At 41.3% G+C, this 6,960-nt stretch overlaps 1 pseudogene; it reads right to left on the bottom strand.

The window, feature by feature from the left end:
- Positions 1–711: 711 nt before the first annotated feature.
- Positions 712–1,177, bottom strand: LOC142443113 (NADH dehydrogenase [ubiquinone] 1 subunit C1, mitochondrial pseudogene; annotated as a pseudogene).
- Positions 1,178–6,960: the final 5,783 nt, after the last annotated feature.

Genomic DNA, 6,960 nt, shown 5'->3' with positions numbered 1-6,960 from the left:
ATGTTAGCACTAAGCTAACATATATAAACGAGCATGTTGACATGTTGCATGTTGTATATACAATAGTAGATTTTTTTTCTGAAAACTGGGCTCCCAACAAGGATGCATTAAAAAGAGACGACAGTGATGTCCTTGCTACAATTATCACCACAGAAAGTGATTCAACAATTTAATAAATATTTTCATGGTTCCTTTGGTATTATTCCCTCTTTGTAAAGCTCTGGGAGAGAATATGAAATATACCACACAAATATGCCTCTGATTTTTCTCTTTCCATATTAGTGATCTTGCTTGGGCTATTTAAATTGTCTCCCTTTATCCAGTTTCTTGCTGTTGTATTCAAAGCTTTGTTCAGTCCTTCACCAAAAGACATTGTTCATGACTGAACAAACCACGAGGTAAACCTTCATGGGGACAAGTCTGTGTCATTATGTCCATGCATTCTATGATTCCATAAACAAATTGTGAAATTTCTTTCGGTGAAGGACTATGTTGATTGATATTCCTTAGTTTGCCTGATCAAGAATCTCTCCAGTAGTGGCCATCATTCCATAAGATGCAAATATCATGTGACCATCCCAAGAATATAGCAACCTAATTCTTCTTAGTCTCCCTTTTTTTAGATTAAATCTGCATTGAATGTTTAATGATTAACCTTTTCCACTTGTACATTTAACACAATATACCTTCTAAATTGAAACGCTTTTAGTATTATACCTTAAAGTTGACATTTTCTGCCAAGTTATCACAAGATGCACTAGCTGAAGAATAAGGATGTATTCTAATTTGTTTCACATAATGAAGTAACCCACAAATGCTGAGATATACATTCACAAATAACTTTCCTTTCTCATTTACATTCAAAAGATTGGTGAATCCAGAAGAATTCCTGCAGTCACTACATGGAGCAGACTGTGTCAGTATTTCAATAGTTGATTCCAACCCATTTCTTCTTTTATACCTAAAACATCTTCATTATGTTGCTTGATGAGATAGGCCCACAGGAAGACTGTGGTGCCCAAGGTCAGCCCAGCCTTCAGCCAATCAGGTTTGCTATTTATCGGCTCCTGAACGTAGAACTTCGACCTCGCTGAAAGACCGCTCGGGAGCCGGGCTGGGGTCAGCAGCCAGGAGAAAGGGCGCAGGACCGCGGGCGGCGTCATCTTGACGACTTGGCTCCGCCATAGTCTCCCTTTTTTAAACCAATGTTTTAGCCTCTTTCCTTCCAAGTTTATGAGAATCTGACTAAATTATTAAAATTTTATTGACAACATATTTTTGAAAAGAGAGAGTCCTGACTATTTGTTTCAACAAGCAAATGAGCAACTACTTGATGTTTTGTATAGCTGGAGAACTTCTTTCTTTTCCACTGTCTTTCATTGCTCCCCCCCCCCCAATAAACTATACTATACTATATTACACTATACTACACTACACTATACTATACTATACTATACTATACTATACTATACTATACCACTTCACTTCCTCCAGCACAAAGTATTGTATAAAAAAGCCCTAAGTATGCATCCTTTCTTATTCACAATATCACATGCAATTATGTTTTTGCCCTGGAGATCATTCAACAATGCTGCAGTAGTCTATTGACAAGGAGCTGCCAGAAATGCAGGCCGGATTCAGCTTCTCTAATGAATTCACAGCTTACAGATTGAATAGAGTGGTGAGAGGATACCTGATGTATAGCTCTCCTGATTTTAAATCATTCAGTGGTACCTCACTCTGTTCCCACAAATGCCCATTGATTCATGTGCAACTTCCACAGAAGCATGATGAAGTGTTCAGAAATTCCTACTCTTCTCAAGAATATCCATAGCTTGATTCACATAGTTAAATACCGTGGTATAGTCAATAAAAGACAAGTAAACTCTTTCTGTTATTCTGTTTCAGCCAAGATTCATCTGATATCAGCAATGATATCCCTTGTCCATGCCTTCTTCTGGATCGTCCTGAATCTCTGGTGGTTCCCTGTCAACCTAAGCTGAAAGCATTGTTGGATGACCTTCAGCAAAATTTACTTGTGTGTAATAGCAATGAAACGATTTGGTTCTATAATATGAGCATTCTGTTTGGGTCACCTTTTTCTGCAATGGATACAAACATGGGTTTTTTTTTCTAGTCAGTTGGCCAAATAGCTGTCTTATCCAAATTGCCTGGCATAGATGAGTAAGTGTATCTAGTGCTTCATTAGCTGGTTGAAACATTTCAATGTGTATCCCATCAATTCCTGGAAAATGCTTTTGAACAAAGCTTTTGAATAACGCTTTCATTCAGCTTGAACGTCTCCCTTTAGTAGCACTGGTCCTTGCTTGGATGCTACCTCCCGAGATGTTGGAATGTTGGCGTTGTGGTACAATGACTCTGTGTAGTCTTCCCATCTTCTGGTGGTGCTTCCTGCATCTTTTTACCCACAAAGGTTTTCCATACTGCAACTTGAGACTTGACCTTTCTCCTGGGCCCTTTCAGTTTAAGATATGCTGAGTATGTTCTTCCTTTTGGTTTTCTAACGTGAGGTCTGTGTACATTTCATTGTACTACTTTGCTTGTCTTTTGGGTCTGCCCTTTACGTTTTCTATTCAGCTCGTCGGCTTCATCTCTTCTTCTATCTGCCACAACTACTCTACAATTAGGAAGGGATTTCAGGGCCTCCTCTGACATCCACTGTGATCTTGCCTTTCCTTGTCTTTTTAATGAATGTTTGGCTTCTTCAGGAAGGATCTTGCTGTGCTCCCACAGCTCATCTTTAGCTTCAACCTGGACTTCCATGTGAGCAATTGATGGTCTGTTCCACAGTCAGCCTTTGAGCTTGTTTTTGCTGCTGATACTGAGCTTCTCTAGTATCTTTTTCCACAGGTGTTGTCAATTTGATTTCCGTTTATTCCATCTGGAGAAGTCTAGTGTGTCTAGTTACTGTTTGTGTTTTTTTAAAAAGGTATGCGCCATGAATAATTTGCTGGTCTTGCAAATTTATCGTGTGATCTCCAGTTTTGTTTCTATCACTAAGACCATCTTTTCCCAACCACTGTTCCTTCTTTGTTTCCAACTTTTGCATTTAATCACCAATAGTTTTCAATGCATCTGAATTGCATGCTTAATCATTTTCAGATTGAAGACATCTGCAGAATTCTTCAATTTCTTCATATCTATCTTTGGTAGTGGCTGAATAAATTTGAAAAATATTTGTATCGATTAGGTATCCTTGAAGGTGGATAGATGTAATCCTATCACAGATTTCATTGCACTTCAAAATGGATCTTGAAAGGTTTTTTTTTTTTGGACAATGAATGCAAGACTATTCGTCTTGTGTCCTCCTTGCCCTAGTAAATCATGGTTTTCTGATTCAAAGTGACCAATACCAGTTCATTTCAAGTCTCTAATGCCTACAATACCAATATTTATGTGTTTCATTCTCTTTTGATGACTTCCAATTTTTCCTAGACTTACACTTTGTGCATTTCAATTTTCAACGATTAGATTTTTGTAGCTGTTTCTTCTCATCTGGAGTGTGCTCCATCAGCAAATGGACGTCTCTAAGACTCTATTCCCAAACACTTTACTCCATTTATGTCACCGTGTCTGACTCTTTTGAGACAGGATCCTCTTCAGTCACGTTCGGAGCGCCTTCTGATCTCTGAGGCCCGTCCGCTGGCATTATCTCAGACAGTGTTCTGCTTCCATGCATTCGTGTTCCAGTATCTGACAAGGTTTTCCTGCTATCCATAACGCTTTCATCAGCCACCTCCTCCCAAGAGGAGGTTTTCATGGTCTGTTCTTAGTCTGGAAGCTCCGCTGAAACCTGGCCACTTCGGGTGACTCTGCTGGCATGTGAAATATCAGTGACCTAGCTTCCAGTACGACGACACCACACAAGCCACGGCAGTATGACCAACTGACAGACATGTGAGGTTTTTAGTTTGTGTTTTACCTAGGCTTACTTTAGTGCAGGAAAAAATCCTGAAGCCCTTTCAACAATTAAAAACTGCACATGTAGCAAGTGAAGGTGACAGTGATGACAAATATGTTCCTTGGTGGCATTTTGTATCGTTGGACTCAAGGGTGTTGCTTCAAATCCACCAGCATCTCCGAGAGAAGCCCTGGTGCACAGTGGTTACGTGCCTGGCTGTCATTCGGCTCATGGCTCTGAGGGAGTAGGGCGGCCTTGCTGCTCCTGTAAACAGTTGCAGTCTCAGCTACTCACCAGGAACTCCTACCCTGCCCCCTAGGGTCCCTCTGAGTAGGTCTTCACTCAGGTGCCAGTTCAGTTTGAGCTGCTCTGAGGAAGAAAACCGTGGGATTATAGAGACTTTCCCCCAGCTTTGTCTCTCTAAAGACATGCTAACATATGGGGGGGGTGGTCAGATGCCTACAGACATCCTCCCCAAGGCAATTATAGATCCCACTCCCTGCTGTTGAGGACAATGGGCTACTTCTCTAGAGGCCTGCAGTTCATTGATTTGGTTCCTGTAGGTGGAGTTGACACCCTACTGATAATGGTGCCAGAAAACAGGTCAAACCAGCTCCAAGACATCCGAAGTTAAGCTGCCATCCTGAATCTAGGATCCGTCCATCTTGTCACATGTATACCTCCACTTCCTATTGTGTGTATATTCCTAGATTGTCCTCCTCTCATTGCTGTATAACCTATAGTATACCCCCTTCCTGTGACGTATGTCTTTACCTGCAATTAGTGGGCTTGCACGCCCCCAAAGGTATTTAGGCCTGGGTTAGCAATAAAATCTCTCTCGGCAACTCCCTTGACCTCTGTAGTTTCCCCCTCTCCTCTCCCATCATCACTGCCTGTTCCATTTCCCCTTGTCCTCCTTCCCCTCCCCCTCTCTCCACGTGGACCACCAAGCAGGGCTGAGGTGAGCACAGTACCATGAAGTGTGTCTGACTCCATAATTTCAATCTCTCTTCTATCTCTCATGCTCTCTAGAATTTATTATAATCTTTAGATATATTAACCATACAATATGCCTCTCGATCCCATGATTAGTGGTGGGGGGCTGGCACCCTTCCAACCACAGAAAGCTAAGGCTGTCTTAGCCATGCCTGTACACCTAAGGCTGAACCCCTATCAGACTGCTGTGAGTCAGAATTGATTCAATGGCCATTTCCTTGGTTTTGTTTGCTTGCATGTTTGTTTGTTTATGGTTAGTTCAATAATTTCAAAGTGAGGACAGATATTCAAATAGGGTTGCCTATATCTGGGGTTTGGGGTGTGTGTGTGTGTGTGTGTGTGTAAGCAAGATATTTTTCATTTCTAGTTAAGACTGTATAGCTCAATGTTTTCAGCAAAGTGCATAACATATGACTTACACAAACTTGTATCTTTCCATGATGTCAGATTGATTTGTGCAATAGGATAACAAATCAATAAACTTATTCACAAAATGTCATGGTCCTGTAAGTTACTTAGAAGAAAGGAAGGCAGGAGTTGGGCAGTCCCATTATTAATCATCTAAATTGACAATAAATACACACAGGGAAAGCAAGTGCCTGTGTCTTGGTTAGGCTGTCTGGGCACCATTCCGGGCACGTTTTTTCATTCAGTGACTCCTGACTCCCAACTTCCTAGAGCAGATGAGGATGAAATTTGGTGACTCTGGAAGAGAAGTTCTCACCCTCCAACAGTCCGGATGTGCCCTCGGTCTTCACGATTTTCACTCAAATAGTTCCCGTGAGGGTTCCAGCTCTGCTATGATTGTTAGGTGCCATCAGGTGAGTTCCAACTCATAGCAGCCCTCACAGAATGAACCATCGTCTAGCCCTGCGCCCTCCTTACAACTGCTTTTATCTTTGAAAACATTGTTGCAGTCGCTGGGTCGATCCATCTTATTGAGGGTCTTCTTCTTGGCTGCCCCTTCCTTTGCCACGCATGATGCCCTTTCCACGCACTGGTACCTCCGGATAACATGTCAGACTTAGTTCGCTACATTCCCCAAAGTAGTTTGACTGTCCAGGGGGTTAGTCCGACCTTGAATGCCAGAGGTAAGCAAACTATTTCTAGCTGTGTCTTTTTACAGGTAAAAAGTGATTTTCATGTACATCATTGCATTCTGTATTTTTCTTATTTAATTAGCACATATTTATATATCTATTTTTACTTTAAAATGAGAAGTTGCACTTTATTTACTTTCTCTTTTTTTTGGGGGGGGGCAGGTCTAAGCTTTATGAACAGATCGATGCCATTGGCAGGAGTGGAAACGAGATGGTGTCTGGTGTGGGTGCCTGTGGTCCAGAGCTTGAGATTCCCAGAGCCGGGCTGGACAGCCCTCCTCCCCAGGGGTCCACAGCTCTCCAGGATGCTGTCCTCCAAAAGTTTCACTTTAAAACAATCTTATTATCTACCAAATACACATGCTCATACTGAACTTTTGAGCTTTATTAAAGACGTTTATGAATTTCATGTTTTATATTCATAATACTCTGATATAAAGTGCTGATGAAATTATGGAAGTAGATAAGACTTCTTCCACATATTAAAAACATAAGAGAAATAGAGGTCATAATTCATTGCTATTGAATCAATCCCAACCCACCATGACCCTCGGGGGCAGAGTAGCACTGCGCCTTGGACACTAGGGGGCAGAATAGCACTGTGCCTTGGACACTAGAGGGCAGAGAACTGAGGTTACGGAGACTTAAAGTAAGGCTTAACGTGAGCAGACAGACTCATCCTTATCTTGAGGTTGTTTGAACTGCTGACTCTTCCACCGTAGCAAAAACATGGAAACAATACAAACCCCCAGCTATAGAGGAATAAATAAACAAGCTCTAGTCCATTCATACTATGGAATTTTATGCGTCAATTAAAAAAAACCCAGTAACTTTCTTAAGCACAAACCTCATGCTTAGCAAACTCAGTCTCCCAAAGATACATGTTTAATATAAGAAAAATAAAGAAGAAGAAATTTGATTTCTACAACAATTGACAAGACT

Source organism: Tenrec ecaudatus, chromosome 3 (assembly GCF_050624435.1).
Source record: "Tenrec ecaudatus isolate mTenEca1 chromosome 3, mTenEca1.hap1, whole genome shotgun sequence".
Lineage (NCBI taxonomy): Eukaryota > Metazoa > Chordata > Mammalia > Afrosoricida > Tenrecidae > Tenrec > Tenrec ecaudatus.
The sequence above is the reverse complement of the archived record's forward strand: the minus strand, read 5'-3'. Positions and strand labels throughout refer to the sequence as shown.